The sequence below is a fragment of the Mus caroli genome, unplaced genomic scaffold (genome assembly GCF_978045245.1).
Source record: "Mus caroli unplaced genomic scaffold, Mus_caroli_1 scaffold_4, whole genome shotgun sequence".
Lineage (NCBI taxonomy): Eukaryota > Metazoa > Chordata > Mammalia > Rodentia > Muridae > Mus > Mus caroli.
In genome coordinates this window covers 108,591,042-108,610,832 of record NW_028227259.1, presented here as the reverse complement: position 1 = coordinate 108,610,832, position 19,791 = coordinate 108,591,042, and positions in this window count along the sequence as shown.

Genomic DNA, 19,791 nt, shown 5'->3' with positions numbered 1-19,791 from the left:
AAAAAATCTTCCCAAAATTCATGACTTCTTGTCAAGGCAAGTTTGAAATATCCCACCAGCAGTTTCCTCAAGGTTTCTTCTCTTTCCACCCATCTGCTGGAAACATTTAAGCAATGTTGTGTGGCCTGTTTCCTCTCCCCCAAGCTGCCCTTCCTACTACACTGAAGCTGTTCAGAATCCTGCCACACATGAAAACAATTATCAACCAACAGACACAAAAGCTTTCCTCTGTTTTTTTTTTTTTTTTAAGTTGTTTGTGCTTCTGTCACTGAAGTTATTTTAAGGCAACTGTGTTAAGTTTTAGTGTGGACAATCCACTCATTTAATAGGAACAGGTAAACAAAGTCCCTTCCAACATATAGGGCTCTGTGTGTGTGGGGGGGGGGGTGCGTGCATGTGTGTGTGTATGTATGTGAATGTGTGTGGTGTAGGTATGTATTTGTGGTGTATATGAGTGAATGTGTGTATGTGTGTGTGAACATGTGTGTATGTGTGTGTATGTATGTATGTATGTGTGTGTGTATGTGTATGCATGTGGGTGTGTGAGGGTGTGTGTGTGTGTGAGTATATGTATGTGAATGTGCATGGTGAGTATTTGTATGTATGTGTGCATGAGTGTCCATGGGTGGTGTGTGTGTGTGTGTGTGTGTGTGTGTGTGAATGTACACATACAGGTTTGCAGAGGTCAGGGTGTGGAGACACAGAATCTGTAGAACTTCAGGTCAGGAGCCCTGTAAATGTGAATCAGATTTTACATACTTCATGCAAGGATAAGAGTGCTTGAGCAAGTGTCTTTAAAAAAAAACTGTATTTATTAAGTACTGATAACCACAGCAAGGAGATATCATCCCCAATACTCTTACTGTAAGTTCACCAGCATTTTAGTGGCTCTTCAGGTAGTGACATTCAGAACACTTGTCAAAAACATGTCTGGAATTATTACTCCTAATTATGGACCTACAAAGCCTCTAAGTACTCCAGTGTGAATTAGTACTAAAAGCAGTGCACACATTAACCAGCTGCCACAGGTAGTTGGTTATGGTTAGCACAGGCCCCTCCCACCCCACCATGACTTCCTAAAGTACTGTAAACTCTGTTCCCAGTGATTTGCCAGCCTTACATATATTCTTTAATACAAAAACAAAACCTCAAATCCTTTCTTGAACCTTTAAGTGGCTATGTGATCTCTCTGGTACTAAGCTATTAGCAGTCTACACACATCCCTGACTCCTGGCTCCAATCACAGTCTTCCCCTGTCTCTTTCTTGTCACCCAGCTTCTTGGGCAGCTGCCCTTCCCTGAAGACGGCACGTGGACTGCCTTGCACTCCATGCCTTTCCCCACACACCTTTAATCTTCATCACAGATTTTACCTTTCCCTCATATTTTGGTAGACATTAGCTCTCAGGCCTGTCATCTATCTCACTAGGTTATGTACAGAAGGAAGTTTTCTTCTTGGCTTTTATTTTATCCCTGGCATCTAAGACCTACCTGAAGTATGATAGTTGCTCAAAAGGACTTTCTGTTGGATAGACAGCTCAGTCAGCATCCTCCCCAACCACATCACTTGACTTAGCTCCTGTTGTGCTGCATTCTTCCTCTGCACAGTGCATGTGTGCATTTGATGTATGCTTTATAGCTTTTAAGACTCATTGAAACTCTTGACAGCTGATGCTTAAGGGACACTATGGATGGACACCTGTGCTGGAGTCAGCTGGCCGTGTGCTTGGTTATTGATGGCTGCTCTGACTATTGACAGCTGGTGCTGATGCAGACTTGACTCTTTGATGTTCTCATTCCCATCGGGCTTATGTCACAGTGGTGTATTTCAGAGCTCAGTGTATCAGGCCCCATACTGGGAATGTCTGTCCTCACGAAAGTCAGGTAAGCAATTAAAATCAGCCGTGGTAAATACCATCGCCAGACCAAGTTAGAATTCTAGAAGACAGTGATGTGATAAAGTGGCCCTGACTGCTGTGAGAGCAGAATAATAAACCTCCAAGAACGTTAAAATTTCACTATGCACAGCTATGTGAAAATTGTATATTTTATTACAAAATAAATTATTTTGAAAACAAAGTCTGTCATCTTTTTAATAAGCCATGCTTTTGCGGTTATTTATGTCCTTAGCACTGTGTAGTGGAATTACCACAGCAGTGCCTACTGCTCATCTTTCTGCAACTCTTCAGTCAGTGGTATCATATACGGGGTGAGTACTTACTCCAGAAAAAGTGTTGATGATATGTTTTTTCTTCCTAGAGATCCACTTGTATGGTTTGCCTTTACCAGCACACATGGCCAGTTTTCACCCACACACACGTGACCACAGCTCTCACCTGCACACACACACATACAATGGCACAGCTCTCTCTCTCTCTCTCTCTCTCTTTCTTTCTCTCTCTCTCTCTCACACACACAAACATGGCACAGCTCACACATGCACACACACACACAGCATAGCTCTTTCTCACAACACACATACAATGGCACAGTTCTCTCTCTCTCTTACACACACACACACATACACACACATACACACACACATGGCACAGCTCACACATGCACACACACATACAGCACAGCTCTTTCTCACGCACACATACAATGGCACAGTTCTCTTTCTCTCTCTCTCTTACACACACACACACACACACACACACACACGGCACAGCTCACACATGCACACACACACACACACACACACACTGCACAGCTCTCACCCACACAGGTGAGCACAGCTCTCACCCACACACATGGCCAATTCACTTCTGTGCCGTTTTTTTCCCTTCAAGTCATTTTCTCCAGACAATAAGTGACTAACATAGTAAATGACATCCCTCAATTTCTGCAGTTGCCCTTTAAAGATTACTGCAGCAAAAGCATGTAGCATGCAATCTATGCTCATTGAAGTGTTGGTTGTAGAATATTGCACAGCTAACCATAGAAACACTGAAAATACTGTCATTTAAGCATTTTGCCCCTTTGAACTTTCCACCCCTGACCCCCTACTCCCAGAAACCATCATTTCACTCTCTGTACACACACACACACACACACACACACACACACGAGTGTGTATGTGTGTTGATGTTTTAATCATAAACACTCTTCTGCAAGAACTTTATTTTATACAGTGACCTGAGGCAAGGAGAAGTATCCTCACTTCCAGGCTCACAGACATGCCAGGTAAAGAGTTGGGATGTTGTTCTGTGAACAGCATGTTTAGCACACAGAAAATCCTGGATTTAATTGGCAGTCCCTAAAGGGTAAATGCTGTATAAACCAAGACTACAGTAAACCAAGGGTATAGCTGAAACCAGAAAACAAAATTCCCTATCAAACAGAAACCAACAAAGAACTCAACCACGGATTGGCAAATAATAGACATCATAAATATATAAAACATCGCTTTGGACCTGTTTTTCTGTTTCTGATTAATTGATAGTCATTGAAGATGAATTCATAATAAACATTTCCAAATTACAGGTGAAAATGACCCACACAGAATCAATGTTTCAATAAACAAGAACTATCATTATCTAGACCAGAGGCAACAATGCAGTTGCGTGATAAGATGCATAGTAACGAATGTGACGGAGAAATGCATGTTCAAGGGAGAGGAGAGATCACATCTGGTAGTGGGCTCTAGAGTGGCCTCAGGATCTCTCTTCTCACCTATGTTTTCCATCCCCTTATGAAGGGAGCACTTTCCCCAGCTGTTGAAGATAGCCGTGGGCAGATCTCAGTGGAACTCACCCTTAGGGATAGTAGTGGTTGGGGAGAGTGGCTCAGCCAGCTTGTCCATACTTCCTGGGGCTGCCTACATACAGTCACTGGTTGGTTTGAGGTCACAAAGACATGGCTTTGTCAGCTCAACTTAGCACTGTTTTGAGGGGAACCATTCTGTCTCCATGGCTTCCAACAGGGTCTGATGGGGCCCAGAACTCCTCTGGACCAGAGGACTTCTGGTGCTCCCTCACTGCTGTCCACACTCTCCCTCTGTCTAGGCTTGCTTCCTAAGCCCCTCTCACAGATGTGCATTTCAAGAGCTCTATTTAAAACCTCCATAAACAAGTATCATTATCGCTTATTCTATGCTGTGGATTGGTCTAGTCTAGTCTTTTCATTTTCCATTGATCTAGTCTAGTCTCTTCTCTGTCTATTGGTCTAGTCTAATCTTTCCTTTGTTCCATTATCTTCAGTTACTCCTTGAGTTGTGTAAATTATAGTTTGTTTCATTTTTTTTCTCTTCGCTACATTGTAATAAGTTTACTTTTAAAAAAAAAACCTCTCATTCACCATGAAGAAGTCATTGTTGGGTGATTTGGTGCTGTACTCCTATTTCAGAGTGAGGCTTGAAAGGACATTTAATGGCACCAACTGAGCACTGGATGCTCTTTTGTTTTTCCATTAATTAATTAATTTATTTATTTATTCACTTTACATCCCAATATCAGCCCCCTCCTTCCCAGTCCCCCCTCACAAAACTCTTCCCCTCTCCTTCTTCTCTAAGAAGCCTCCTTCTTATCTGAGAAGTCCCTCCCCCAACCTGGGCATCACACTACCCTGGCACATAAGTCAATGCAGGCACATTGTCTTCCATTGAGGCCAGACAAGGAGGCCCAGTCAGGGAAACAAAATTCACAGGCAACAGATTCAGGGACAGCCCTCTAATACCATCCCCCACTCCAGTCAATGGGGGACCCACATGAAGACCAAGCTGCGTATCTGCTACATAGGTGTGGGAGGCATAGGTCCAGCCCAAAGTATTGGGTATTTTAAACCCTTTGATAATCAGCACATTTAATTCTGTTGTGGGCTAAATTGTATCTCCACCAAACTTATATGTGAAATTCATTACTTTTTTAGATAATAATAGCCCAGGCTGGCCCAGAACTCATCAGGCAAAGCAGGCTGGTCTTGAATTCATGATTGTCCTCCTGCCTCGGTTTCCCAAACATTGTCATTATAGGCATAATTCACCATACCTACGTTTCAGGTATGTTCTGTGATTCTGTGTCTGGTTGTTCTTCTAAAGTTTGGGCCAAACAAAGATTTTCAAATCTTAGCTGAGGGCAGGGAATGTTTTGAACAACAACTCAGTGGATTCTGAAAACAATAGCATCTGTATTGTTGATGTGCACAGCTTTGGGATCTCAGAGGGTGAGCCTGGGCTAGCGACTGCTGCAAGCTGTGCACTCATTCTCAGAGGTGTCATGGCTGTTTTGGGAATATAGCTTCAATTTTTTGGAAATAGAGCGGCGAATGTTGTTTCCAGTTTCTAGACCATTTGAAATCTACAGAAGTCACCAAAATATAACATTTCAAAACTGTTGAATTTTTATTATTTTAATTTCTGAAAACCATAGAACTCAAAGGAACTGAGCCCCGCGGTGGGATTTGCGAGCTCCTGCTGGTGGAAACGCCTTCACCACAGCCCATTACATCAGCAGCAGCCCACAGGTGGAAACTGAACATAAACAGAAGTAAATTATACAAACTCTGTTTATAGAGACTGTTCTTTGGTCATTTCCAGTCTTTTCCATTCTCTTTAGCCCCCCTCTGAGCACCACGGTAAGTGCGCTGTGTTGGTACCTAGACTTCATTGCTATAACCACCATAGATCTTGAATGCTTTGCGGTCATGAATATTTTGGGGTTTCTGTTAGCATCTTTCAGGGTGATGTAACAAATAAAAACTTCTTTCTCTTTCCCCTTCTCATTCTCTTAACTCTCCCTCATCCCCACCTTTTCCTTCCTTCATCTCCCCTGTTCTCTCCCGTCTTTCCTCTTGTGCTGACTCAAACCCAGAGCTCTGTGTTCTCATGCTGAGATTCCCCACACAACGATACAATACATTGTATAGAACTTTTGGACAACCCTGCAGTGTTATACACTTGTTTAAAGATCTCTTTAGAAGTTTTTATTATTTCAGTCTCTGAGAAGAGAGGGTGGCAAGCAGGCAGGGTTCAACCCTACCTTCCATTGATCTAAATAAGGCGCCATTTGTTCTGCCAACTAGAGAAGGACTATTGAATCTGTCAAAAAGATGTAAAATCCAATAAAACTGGGCTTCCAATTTCTGCTTGAAGAGAAAAAAAAATTTCCTGGTGGTTTTTCAGTCATTACACAACTGGGTAGAGGCAGACACAGAATGCTTTCTTTGTGCTGGGGCAAGAATAATGTGGAAAACCACAGCCCTTGGGCAATTACTCTACTTTTCTAGCTGTGTTGAGAAGTCTGCATTTAATTAAGAAGTAATGGAGGGAGAAGAACTATTTTTACTGCCACAGTGGTTTTTTATTTTTTTTTAAGTGTTCCTTGTGAAAACATGAAAAAAAATTAGTTTTCATTGTTGTTAAAATAAGAGTCTACCAGTCTTCTATTAGAAGAGTGGGAAGAACCTTACAGCAATTTCTCCCTCAGAGAGTGCCCCTAAGGTGGCAGCTCTTGAGTTCTTAAAGGGTGACTCACTGACAAACTGGCAAGATTGCTGTGGAGAGACTCCAAAGGGAGAAACCTAAGGCAGAGCTGGCAGAGTTCTCAGGAGAGACGAACGGCCAGCCTTTGCTCTGTACCCTTCTCTGGAGGCCTCTGCATTGCCCTGCAAGGATTTGGCGCTCACGGCTGGGGACGGCTGAGCCTGCTGCTTTGCCAGTACGCTCATGGTCTTACCTGGGATTCAAGTGCGTTACAAGCAATCTGTATTCAACATCCACTCTGCCTTCAATCACCACCAGACTGGAAATTCACATCCGTGGAACAAGAACAGGCCTTTTTGTTCCTGTTTGCTCCTCTCCCACTCCTCCTCCTTCCTTCCCCCTGCCCCACCCCTCACCGTCCCTTTTTCTCCCCTCCCCTGTATGACATGTATTGGCCTAGACTTTACATTATATTACAAGCAGTTTAGAGTTAAAAGTGCATGCGGGAATATGCATAGATGCAAATACTATGCCATCTTATCTATTTTATATGAGGATTTAGAATATGTAAATAGAACCAATTTTCTGTGGATATTAAAAGATTGTCTTTTAACAAATGCACCAGAAAGAAAGAACTGTTTGCAATCTTACTGAATAAATACAGTTTGTCTTCCCTAAAGGCTGCCTGCATGCCAGAATACTAAAACTCAGTATGTTTTTATGGGCTCTGCTTTCTTTTCTGTAATCTTGATAATACAGCCACTGCTTTTGCTGGATCCTGTTTACCATGAAAGCACCAACCCCCATCCCAGCTCTGGGGAGGTAATGCCGCTGGCTCCTCTGAGCTGAGCCCTTTGTGGGTTCTCACTGGCTTTAGTTCTCATCTGTTTCACACTCCAACCAGAATTCTGGCAACATCTAAGCAAAGCACAGAGCTCTGCTTCCCTAGAAATTAGCACCTAATCACCTTTAAGCTCAAAGAATCCCATGCCCTCCTAGAGTAAGACCAGACCTGCTTTTGACCTCAAAACTTCAAATCTGCCATCAACCATTGAGAGGACTCTTTAACTTTATTCCTATCTTAGTTCTGAAACCTATAAGCTGCTAACACCTCCCTAACTGGCATGCACAGCACCCAGAAAAGGGAGCCACACTATTTCTGATTGAAGAAACAACCTTTTGCCCATGAATTCATTTAGCAGTGCAGAAAAATTCATTAAAATATAAATATTTTGTAAATATTTTATTAGTGTGTGTGACGAGACATTAGTGTACATAAGAGGACAACTGTGGCAGGTGATTCTCTCCTTCCACCACGTGGATTCTGGAGGACTGATTCAGGTTATTAGACTTGATCACAAGCATCCCTATCCAATGAGAAGTATTGCCTGCTCAAGATATCAATTTTTGAGCATTTTTTAAAATATCTGTGGATTGTCAGAGGTATAATAAGTTGCCAGTGTGGTTAAGTTATAGTTCTGGCTTTTGTATTTTGAGCAGCAGCAATAAAACCCATCCCTTGTGTGGGATGTGGCTATGGATACAGACAAGGGGGTCTCAGCTAACTGCATAGGAAACAGTTTGCTTTCAAGTATCAGGGACAATAGATTACATTGTTAATTACATCCATTCAGGTCATCTTATTATGATGTAATTTGGAGGGAACTTGATCATCTTGGTACCACCAGGGAGCTGTGCTAGTATGTTAAGTGAGTTGGACCTAGTGAGAACTTTCCTGTTTGACCTAGTAAAGTAACTACAGGCCACAGAGTGAACCAATTGAGTACCAGGGAACTGACACTCAGGGAGGCACTTTAAGGAATGTAGTTATCTTAGATATTCAGTGACAGTCTTTCTAAAGTGAGATTTGCCTTTCTGAACCATGTGCGGCCTGCTGGAAAGAAAGAGATGGTATTGTGAGTCCCTCTGGAGTTAGGAGGCTGAGTATGTCACATGTAGGAAAACCACTCCTACCACTTGTTGGAAACCTTCAACGCTGGCAGATTTAAACAGAGAAGAGACCAAGACAAACAACAAAAGGCCTTTCCTGCGGCCTAGGTCATCTTGTTAGCTGTGATGCCCTCTCATCTAAACACTTCTTTACTATGCAGAGCTCCTGGGAAGCTTACAATGAAGGTCCTTGGGTGTTTGGAGTAATAATCCTCAGTCAGAGAGGCCTCAACATGAAAAATATGCTAGCATCATCCTGGGTATGGCAAAGACCAAATACGTGACCTTGGGATATAAGTGAATATGCAGTATAAGTTGGAACACAGGCTTCCAGGTAGGCTGCATGTGTTTTATGTCAACTTGACCAAACTAGAGTCATCTTCCTCCTAGAATGCCTGGGGACTGGTCTCAGTGCATTCTGTAGTTGAATAAACAAACAGTGATTAGTGTTACCTCACTGAGGTAACTGGAACTCCGGACTCTTTAAGTCCTGAGTTGCCATGGTTTGGTGCCGTGACAATTGATAGTCATATACTGGAATCTTTTCTCCATCTGTTACCCTGAGCATCAAAATCCCATGAGAACCACAATTCCATGAGAAAGATGGCATACACACATTTTTCCTCAATGCATGTCGGATGCAAAACTTCTGTAGAAGTAACGCTGGCTCTCCTATCTGCTTAGCCTGTTCTGGGTCTGGAAACAATTTCCATGTCTCAAGACATATCCTGTTGAACAATTTAAGACAGTAGATGTTAGGAAACTCAGAAAATTCCACAACTTAGCAGCCAAACAATATTGTTAAGAGCTGGATTGGGCATGTGCCCTTATTGTAAGAATTCCTGGAGTTTTTCATATGCAAATTGATAATTTACAGGTGCCAGAATGCCACGCAAAGCTATCCAAACTTATTAGATAGAAAATGCTATTAGAATGTTAATGTATCATTTTCTCAAATAAAGTCTTAGCAGCAGGCATCTGTTGACAGACAGGCTTTGTTGCACAGATTAATGATGAATTATTGTTTGTGTGCAGAGAAGTGGGAGGTGTTTATAACGGTGTCTTCTGAATTTCTTCTGTGTAGCTCATTCACTCTTGTGAAAGTCAATCTTTTTGTCAAGTTCGTGTCTGCCAAGTTTTTGTTTCTCCAGTCAAGCTGCATGTTATTTTTGACTCTCTAGCTATTCTAGAGGGGTTGGAATATTTGAAAGCCTATTACCGTATTCTTCTGTGCAGATCCAGACAGTGTCTAAGGGAGGATGGTGGTCACGTGTCTCGCTGCTGGTACAGTCTGTACTGTCCTTTATTATGTCTCTACTGCTCCTCTGTATTATGACTTAATCCTTAATGATCCCAAAAAATAAAGAGATTGAGCGATGGAGATGTTTTGATGAGCATAATGGTGCCTCATGGTAGGGTGTGTGAGGAGCAAGAATGGTTTTTCCCCTAGGCGTGCTAATATTAAAAGTGTTTTCTAAGCTACAGGAACAGTTCTATATACTGAACTAGCTGGCTCATTACAATGAACTAGAGACATAGGCATGGCCTCCATCTTCCTGCCGCCTTGCCTTCCAACCCTCTGCTATAGTTAGGGGCTTCTCTGTTTTCCTGTACTTCTAACTCTGCATTGCTTCTCTGAAGTTCTTGGCAGCATAACTCACAGTTGTTACAAAGTTTAGGCCAAAGAAGAAAACAAACAAACAAACAAACAAACAAATATGGGAGTCGCAGAGTCCTGAGCACTTGAGCACCTTTGTCGATGAGAGGCCATGATGGCCTTTGAATTTAAGGAAGGCTGGCCTCACTGTGAGGAGGTTCTGTCCCAGCTGGCAAATGCTGGCTGCCGGAAGAGGGAGAGGCAGTTTTTATTAAGGGTGTGGCCACTGGTTGGTAGATCAGTTGTGTTCTGTGACTAAATATTTGGGCAACACAAACTGGTCAGAGATAGAATGCAACAAAAAGAAAATTACTGAATAGGGAGGTGAGGGTGGATCTGGGAGGAGTTAGGGGCCTGAGTGTGACTGTGACCAAAGCGCACAGTGGGAAATTATCAAACAATCAATCAACGAATCAATGAAATACATGCACTGCACAAATAGTGTGTGCTAATGAACCCCAAACGTTCTTCTGAACGTGATAAAAAGGAAGTTTTCTGTGAAGATAGCCTAATCTTTCCCCATTAGGTCAGTGACTTCCTGATCCTGCCCTGTGTCCCAGGCTCCTGCCTTCTCACGCATGTCCCTCCCTGGGGACTGGGATGATCCAGGAATGAAACAGTCCTTTGTTTTTGTACTCCCTTCCCCACAAACACCAACATTCCTTACCATATCACCTACCATTCAGCCTTTAATACCAAAGCAGAGAAGGTGGGAATCCCAAATATTCCCAAATGAGAACCAACTTAAACCTACAACTAAGCGTCTAATTAATTATTTGTAGTGTGTGTGTGTGTGTGTGGGGGGGTGGGTCTTGGCCTTATGATCTACTGAGCTAACTTTGGACGTGGTAGAATGGTTAGCTTGAGTCAATCTTTTTATTTAGAATAAGTAGACAAATATGTATGTGCATTGAATAAATGGAAAACTTAAACTCACAGACACAGATACACATATGTATATGTATATATATGTATATATATATATATATATATATATATATATATGTTTGCAAACATTTGAGAGCTAACTTTTCTAAAGAATTTATGTTTAAGAACCAAGAGAAGAAACCCCATGGGGTGAGTTGAGCAGGTCAGACTCTTCCAGGGAGACTGGGTAATACTGGAAAGGCAATGAAATACAGACTAAGTAGAACTTCGGAAGTATTGTAGCTCTGTGACAATCAAGCTCTTAGACACTCTGATTGCAGTAAGATAGATTCTCAAAGAAGCTTTCATCTGTATTTCCCTGATGACTGAGGATGTTGAACATTTAAAAAAAACATTTCTTATCCACTTGTATTTCCTCATTTGAGAACTGTCTGTCCTGTTCCCTAACCCATTTAAACTTGCATTCAGATACTCCCAGTGATCCAAGACTGTGCTCTTTCCCATCTTTATGCCCCGTATTTGCCTTTTAAATTACTTTGTGGTAAAAGTTAAAATAAATAACATGTCTTTAAAAACAAACAACACTTCTGAAAGCTGTTTATTGGAATGATCCAAAATCCTATTAAGAGAGTCAGACATCTGTTCCCTGTGTGTCACCAGAAACCTGAGCGTTCAGTCCTACTAAATCCACTCCTTCCCTTTGAATTCCTTAATTGTTTTGTTTTCAAAATGGATGCAATCATGGGAAAGTGAAATAAACTATGTCCATTTATTTATGATCTCCAAAAACTTTGTAACTTATAAGCAAGCTAGACACCAGCTTTCATTTCATATGTAATCATTAAACCTATACCAGGGCACACACTTTATATCATATCTGCCCTTTTGCATACTAAAGACAGACAGAAGACATTCACTCAAATGGAGGCTCTCCTGCAGCTGGGAGTGCCTCAGGAACACAGACTGTAATGTACTGAATGGATGTTTAAGGCCCAGAGCCCCTCTTTGTTGTATTTTCTGCCACACACAGGCTTCATTGCTCTTCTCACAAGACTGATGCTTCCCAAAGTTTGTGACACACAAAGCCAGGCTGTGCTCTATTCTGTGGTGTGGGACATGTCTGTCTCGCTTAAAATGAGGAATAAAAAGAATGAAGAAGAATAAGGGAAATCAGGTATGAAGGAAAGAAAGGGAAGGAGGGAAGAAAGAATAAGAGAGGGGGAGAGGGAGGAGGGGAGGGGAGGAGAAGGAGAGGGGAGAGAGGGAGGGAAGAGGGGGCTGAGAGAAGGAGGAGGAGAGGAAGAGAAGAGGGGATGGAGGAGGGAAGAGGAAGGAAGAGAGGAAGGAAGAGAGGGAGGAGATGAAGGGAGGGAGGGAGGGAGGGAGGGAGGGAGGGAAGGGGGAAGGGATGGAGGAGGGGAGGGAGGGAAGGAGGAAGGGAGGGAAGGAGGAGGGAAGGGAGGGAGAACATATTGGTGCAGCATATGAACATAAGCGTAATATTGGGCTTATTTATATTGTTTGGGCTTAGAGTGTAGTGTCTCATAATTACAAGATGAAAAATGAATATCATTTAAAACTTAAAACAACAGAAACTTCCAAAACAGAAAAGGATCTAATGAATTGTAGTCATTATTATGTTGAAATGTCTGTATTTAACTAACTACAACTTTAACATTTTCTTCATCTATGAGATAACTATACCTGCATATTTTATACAACAACTTTAATAGTTATTTTTAGTTTTGCTTGCTGATGTATTCATTGTACCTGCACTTGGTTTCACAATGTGTTCCTGCAGATATGCAGTATGTCTTGGCCATACCTCCCTCAGCATGCTCTTTAATGCCCCCATCTCTCTTCTTTTGTTTGTATCCTTCATCCCATGACAGTTTTCTTCCTACTTCCATGTCACATATACACTCTGTAACTAAGATCCACAAACGAGAGAACATGTGATAGTTGTCTTCCTGAATCTGATTGAATTAGTTTAAAATGGCAACCACCAGTTGTATCGATTTCCCTGCAATGACATAAGTTCATCCTAATGGATGAACCAACTCCCACGTGTATATATACCACACTTTCTTCCTTCCTTCCTCTGTTGGTGGACAGATGCTTGTTCTGGGACTTGGCTATCATGACCAGTGCTGTTGCCGCATCTGTGCGAGCATCTCTGTGATCCGCTGACTCACTGTTCTGCAGGGAAGTGGGCGCTGCGGTGAGCTGTCATGTCTGTTTATTACCCAATGCAACTGAATGCAGATATAAAGTCAATAAGTTACTATAATAAAACACATTAATATATGTCTTGGCTAACAATTTCTGACCTTACACTTTTTTTCAGCTAAAATTTAGGGCTGGAATTGGGTCATTGGTTTCCAGATACCATCTGGATCAGTGTTAATTTTGGAGAAAATTCTACTAATCTGCAATAAAGAGCACATTTGGGTTACCTTCTGAGGTATGTGATATATATATATATATATATATATATATATATATATATATATCTTGATTTTCCTTTTATATCTACACATGGGCATTATACATATTTATATCACACCACCTGATGCTTTATGACATCTGTACGATGTATTTATCAGATCAGGTAACTGGCACAGCATCACCTTGGATATTTATTTCTTCTCTGAGTTACCCTGCTGTGTTGTAGGATATTACAAGTCATTTTTGCCCAATTGTACCCTACTAAATTCTGTACTATGTTTATTGTGTGTGTGTGCCTGTGAGTATGGATGTATGCCTCTCTGTATATATGTGCACCTGTGTGTGTGCCTGTGTGTGTGTGCCTGTGAGGTGGCAGGAGAGAGAGAGAGAGAGAGAAAGAGAGAGAGAGAGAGAGAGAGAGAGAGAATGCCATGGCATACATGTAGAGGTCAGAGGACAATTTGCAAACGTCCATTTTTTGAATCAAAGTTAGGTCATCAGTCTGGTATTAAACAGCCTTCCCAGTTGAGCCCCTCATTGGTCAGTCCATGCTGCATCCCTTTGTGCATTATCCATCCTCTATCCACCTATTGCCCCCAGTGTATTTCCCTCAGGCTATCTCATTAAACCACACTCATCCATTTTCTTTTGGGGTGGGGCTGATCACAGTGACGTTTTGTTTTGCCTGACTTTTAAAAAAATATTCTGGAAAAAAAAAATGGAGCTAACAGCTTTAGTTACTGAAACTTGAGAGTGTTTACCAATTCTTATAGTTTAAAAATAACACCCTGAGGCTGCTGCTTTAGCTGGTCACCCATCCGATGGGAAAATCAAATAAATGATAGGGGCTCAGAGCAGAAAATCATTGACCCAAAGAATCCTAAGGGCAAAAACAGAAAAGAAAAGAAAGGACATGGACACAAAGAAGTAACTGTGTTTCAAAAGGTGGTGCCCAATGATTAACAGTGCCTGCTGTTCTGCCTGCTCAACACAACCAGTTTGGTAGCGAGTCATAAAACCCAGTTCCCAGCTGTACCACGGATCCTGCAGCCTTGATTCCCGGCAGAAGTTAACATTTAACACGACCTTACTTGGATCTTGACATTTTTCTCAGGCTAGATAAAAGCCATTATTTATTTAAGTCTATTTTAGTTGTCTCATTTTTAATGAGTAATGAATCAGGGGAAGCAGAAAGTTGGGCTGTGGAAAGAGGTGGGGCATTTTTTTTGTCCTTTTTAGATCAAGTAGCTTTATGTTCTCATATCTAGACAGCGCAGCAGCTACACATGCTTTGAAAATCCACTTGCCCCACACCACTGCTTAACAATTTATCTCATAAACCACTAAGTGGTAAAATAACAATGAACAGCCCTGGGACAGGTGACTCTTCAGGAAATACGAGGTGAAATTGTTACTATGTCTCGCTCACAAGCTCCTGGCAGGTGCACATAAATAAAGAGCTGGTACCCAGGGCTCAAATCAGTTTGGGTGGCTGCAGTTCAGTAATCAGACATTCATTTCCTGTCATGACACTTAGGAGAATTTCATACCATACGCATATGGACACTTGTGTTTTCAAAGGAGGATTTATAAAGAGCTTCCACTTTATTATGTCTTACTGAAAAGATTTAAGTAGAATTTAAGCTATTTCCCCAAGCTAAAGTATATCTGCCTTTATTTGCAACATCAAGCTTTGGAGGTATTCCAAGTATTTTCCAGTAAGAAATTGGTGATACCGGAGTACCTCTGTGAGACTTTACTTTGTTTGGTGGGCTATGCTTCTGAATAACTTTTGTCATTTGTGGGTCTAGATATGGACCAGCAAAATATAGTCGATCTTCATTTAAAAACTACCAGCATCCTTTTCTCTTTCATTAGCGATTCCTTTATCTTCTTACTGGGCTTCTGTTTCTGGATGTGTGCAATTTAGATTTTGATATATCTCCTTTCCCTTTTGAAATGCAGATGGTGGAAGATGTAGACTTAATTCCTTCTCTCCCTTACCGTCCATGCTCTGCATCCGTGTGTTTGTCCATGAGCATGACAGTCACACTTAGATTCAGGGAACAAATGAACTCACTGCTTAGAACAGGGGCTGTAGAACCACTGGTCCATGCTAAATGATGTCTTTGTCCAGATCTTACTTTTGATGTTTACCTCAGCTCCTGTCCTGTTCGCTGTGATGAAGTTGCAGGGCACTTTCATCCAAGGACACTTCCACAGAGGTGAGCAGAGTTCAGAGACTCAGGGGACATTGAGATCAAAGAGAGTCACACATCTAGGCTCTGGCTGCCACAGCATTCAGGAAGGAGGTTACAAGAGTGGTTCAACTTCATCATCATTCAGGAAAATAAAGAAATGGCAGAAGTCTCCCCAGATTCGATTTCAAATCCGTTTTCAATTTGCTTTGTGTATGGCAACAGACTGAGAAAGAAAGGCATGCTGAAACAGTCAGAGATTCATAGTAGAGACTTTGATCTAAGTGTGTTCTGTCAAGAACTATGAATATTTGGGTTTAACTCAAAAATCTAAAAGCAGATGGGGCAAGAGTATCCCAGAGAGCACAGGAAATCACACCAGTGTTTAGTGTTCTTCTTTTTGTTTTTGTTTTGTCATGTGATGGAAAATTTTCACTTTGCTTAGATTGTCTGTGACTTCAGGGCTGTGCTACAAACTCCACAGATAGCTAAACCTTCAAGAACCATCTCCCATATGCTAGAAACCAAGGCAGCAGCACCAGGAACATAAAAAACTCACACCTGCCCGTAGGCCAGCAGAGTGGAAAGACTAAGGAAAGGAACTATAAAGCTGAAATACTACGAAATGAGTGTTACACATGGAAACGAGGAGGAACGCTTTAGGGAACTCATTTATCCTGGTTTGCTGGACAATTTCTAATTTCAACAATGGAAGTGCTGTTGGTACCTGGACAAATCCAGACAATGGCCTTTGTGAAGTCCCTGGAAAGAAATTTCTCAGAGCAGAGACTAGATTTACATTATATGGGAAAAGCTGGAGTAGAAGAAAGTAGACGCTGATGGTTAAACAATGCCCCCCAAAGATAGGAACCTTCCAGTCTTTGTAAACTATTATGAACCTTCAATGGCCAAAGGAGTTTTGTAGATATCCTTAAATCAAGGATCTTGGGTAGAACATCTGAGTGCAAGCATAGGGGGTTTTCTAAGTGGAAGATGAGAACAGAAAAGGAGACAGAACAACAAAGAGGTCACAGTGACGACCAGAATGCAAAGAGGCATGGACCCAGGGTCTACCGAAGGAAGAGCTCAGCTCTGCTGGTAAGACACGTTCGTCTTGGCTTGGTTCATGAAACCTGCTTCTCGCTTCTCAACTGTTAAAACCAACAGCGCTGCTTTACCCCAGTAAATTTGCTACTTGTTCAGTAGCCAGAGGAAACTAATACAGGGGAGAATGAAGAGAAGGACATTCTAGGTGAAGAAATTGGTGACAGAGCCTGGGAAGAGTAAAGGAGGTTCACTATACTCTGTGTAGCCAGTCTGGCTGTCCCAAAGCAAGCTTGCGACACCAGGAGAGGAGGTTCCAGAGGTAGGCAGAGGCTGCGTCATGGATGATCTTGTAATCAAGTTCTTCTCCTTTGAAGGCAACAAGGCAAGTGTGTGTCACTTAAATCAGGACATTGATGCCATGACACTTGCTCTGTAAGAAGACATTTCAGCTACACCATGGACGAGGGTGATTGAAAGGAAGGAGATCCAGAGAAGCAAGGGAACTATCTAGAATGATTATCCTCTTCAGGCAGAAAGGGGGGGGGTCTAGATTGTGAAAGAAGATGGAAGATGGGGGAAGTTCTTGGAAATTCACAGGCGGTGCATTGTACCAGGGTTAGTGTCCACACAATAGGGAAGACAAAAGGTTAAACTTCTCTTTTGAATGCTGTGGAAGATAGAGCTGTCATTGTGAAGATGGGATATGCATCTATGTGCACAGGAGTGTGTGCACATAGAGTGTGCACATAGTGTAGGACATAGACTGTGCCCAATAAACTGTGTGCACATAGAGAATGTAGGACAATAGGTTGACCTAGTGAAGGCTAAACAAGAGGTGCAAATTAAACATTTATGAGTTTAATCTGGGATTGCAATTTTACAACTATTTTGAAAAAGCAAGGTTCTCATCTGAGGTCTGGAGAGCTGGAAAGTCTGAATGGAGCCCAGATGAGGTCACTGTAGAACTGACTTGTCTTGCATCACCAACAGTGTGCCTCTTCTGCTTCTTGAGCATTTGATATGTAGATTGTCACTGGTTGTGGTTTAACTTCAAGTCCCAGAACAGTGACATCATTTGGCCTCTTTGTCCTTTCCTTGCTGAGCTCCGGTCTGCTCTGACACCAACCCTTAAGGCCATGCTGCTCTGCTGCTCATGATGCTTCTGTGACTTTGAAGGGCTCGGGAAACGCAACCCTGATCACAAGGGTGCTTTGGTGTATTAAGTATTTTGAGGAGCAGCAGGTACAGGAAGGACTCCCTGACCTCTCCCTTAAGAGAAGTCACAGCATTTCCCACGAGAAGGGGTGCCTCCCTGTCGCCCGGGAAGGACAACACTCTGACCACCAGGAGCCAAGCTGAAGAGGACCTGCTCAAACAGTATTGAAATCACTTTTGTCTTCATGATATTTCCTAGTCATTGTTCCACATTCTTTTCTGTCTCAGCAGCTTAAAATCCTTTAAAGCTCACACCTTGCATTCTCTTGTTAACAGGCATATGATGTAATCTGGCACTCCAAGCATATGTGGTCAAACTGTTGATTTTAAGAAGTATAGAAACTCTCAGCCCTCACCAGATTATCTTTCCTGTAAAGTTTCCTGTGGGCACCGGGAAATGTCCAACAACATTTGGTCATTTTCTCCTGACAATCTGTGTTTTGATAGCTTAGGTCCTAGCCCTGCAGACATGGAGAGAAGAGGAAAGCTCTCCCTCCGTCCATGTCTCTCAGTCACTGCCCAGTCAGACTCCAGTGTGCTCTCAGACAGGTCTCCGTGAGCTTTGCATTCAGTTTAGAAGAACAGTTAAAACACAATTCTGTTTAACTAGCTTCACATACACACAAATGAAGATGCTAATAATAATATTAGAGTCTTATATTTGAGCTCCAAAAATCTTTAAAACACTCCAACAGTAAAATCTACTGCTTGAACTAATAATGCCACTGCTCTGTCTGGCCTTGCCTTTGTAGAGAAATGGCCAGGTACTGGTTACAGTCTCTCTCCAATTAACAGCTGCACGGGTTCCATTTCTCGTTGGATATGTTAAACATTACTTTCGTGACCAACAACCCACTCTTGAAGCAGAAGTTCACCTTGTCTATTGTCATTTTGAAAATTATGAGTAAGTGAAATATTTTAAGATGAGTCCACCTTGTCCAATGTAAAATTTTATTTACCACTTATAATCACCGGGTCCATCTTAAGGCATCAAGCCATAAGGAGGGACTACTTTAAATAGGTGTGTCAGCGGCCAGTATCCGAGCTTTGATTGTTGGAAGTGTGTAATCTGTTTAAAGTTTCTACTTTATTTCTCTCCGGAGACATCCGTTTATCCTTCCTGTTTTCTGAAATTATCTGCTCATTGATTTTTTTTAAAGTCAATTCATTTCTTCTTACAGACAAAACCGTATGTTCTGCTCACTTTTGCACTCGCCTACTTCACGGTGTCTGCACATAGCTGAACTGGGTAAATGTTTGTGAACTCAACTATTTGCTATTATTCTTCCGCATAGTAGAGCTGATCTCTGTTTCCCAAGGTCTCCTTGTTCCTTTCTCACCATGCCGAGGTGCTGAAGTAACTTTGATATAAAAGCTAGGACATACCTTTGATCAGGATAAAAACTAAAACCCACTTCAGCAGCATACCGAGAATCCGTGATGCCTCTCCCAAGTTATTGGGATTTTTTTCAAAGTCGTGGAATTTTCCACAGGGGAAGAGGAGGAGGAGGAGGAAGAGGAGAGGGAAGAGTGATTCCTTTTTCAATTCCCAGGAGTCTGCCTCATGATTTTTCTCACAGGGGAAGAAGTAGAGATGCAGAAAACAACAGCCGATAACTTAGAGTTCAGCGGGAATGGATCAGTGTATCATTATTTTATTTAGTTGTCGATATTCTACTGCAGGCGCTTGGATCAATTAGATGAAGTCCTAACCCCCTGTACCATTGAAAGCTCATTTGGAGATAGAGGCTTTACACACACATACACACACACACACACACACACGCACACACGCACACACGCACACACGCACACACACACACACGCACACACACACACACACACACACACAGAGAGAGAATTGAATTGTTTTGTTTTTGTTTGCTACTCTCCCTTTCTTCTTGGTTTTGTTTTGAGGCAGAGTCTGGTGCAGCTCAGACTGCCCTCAGAATCTGTTGCCTCCACCTT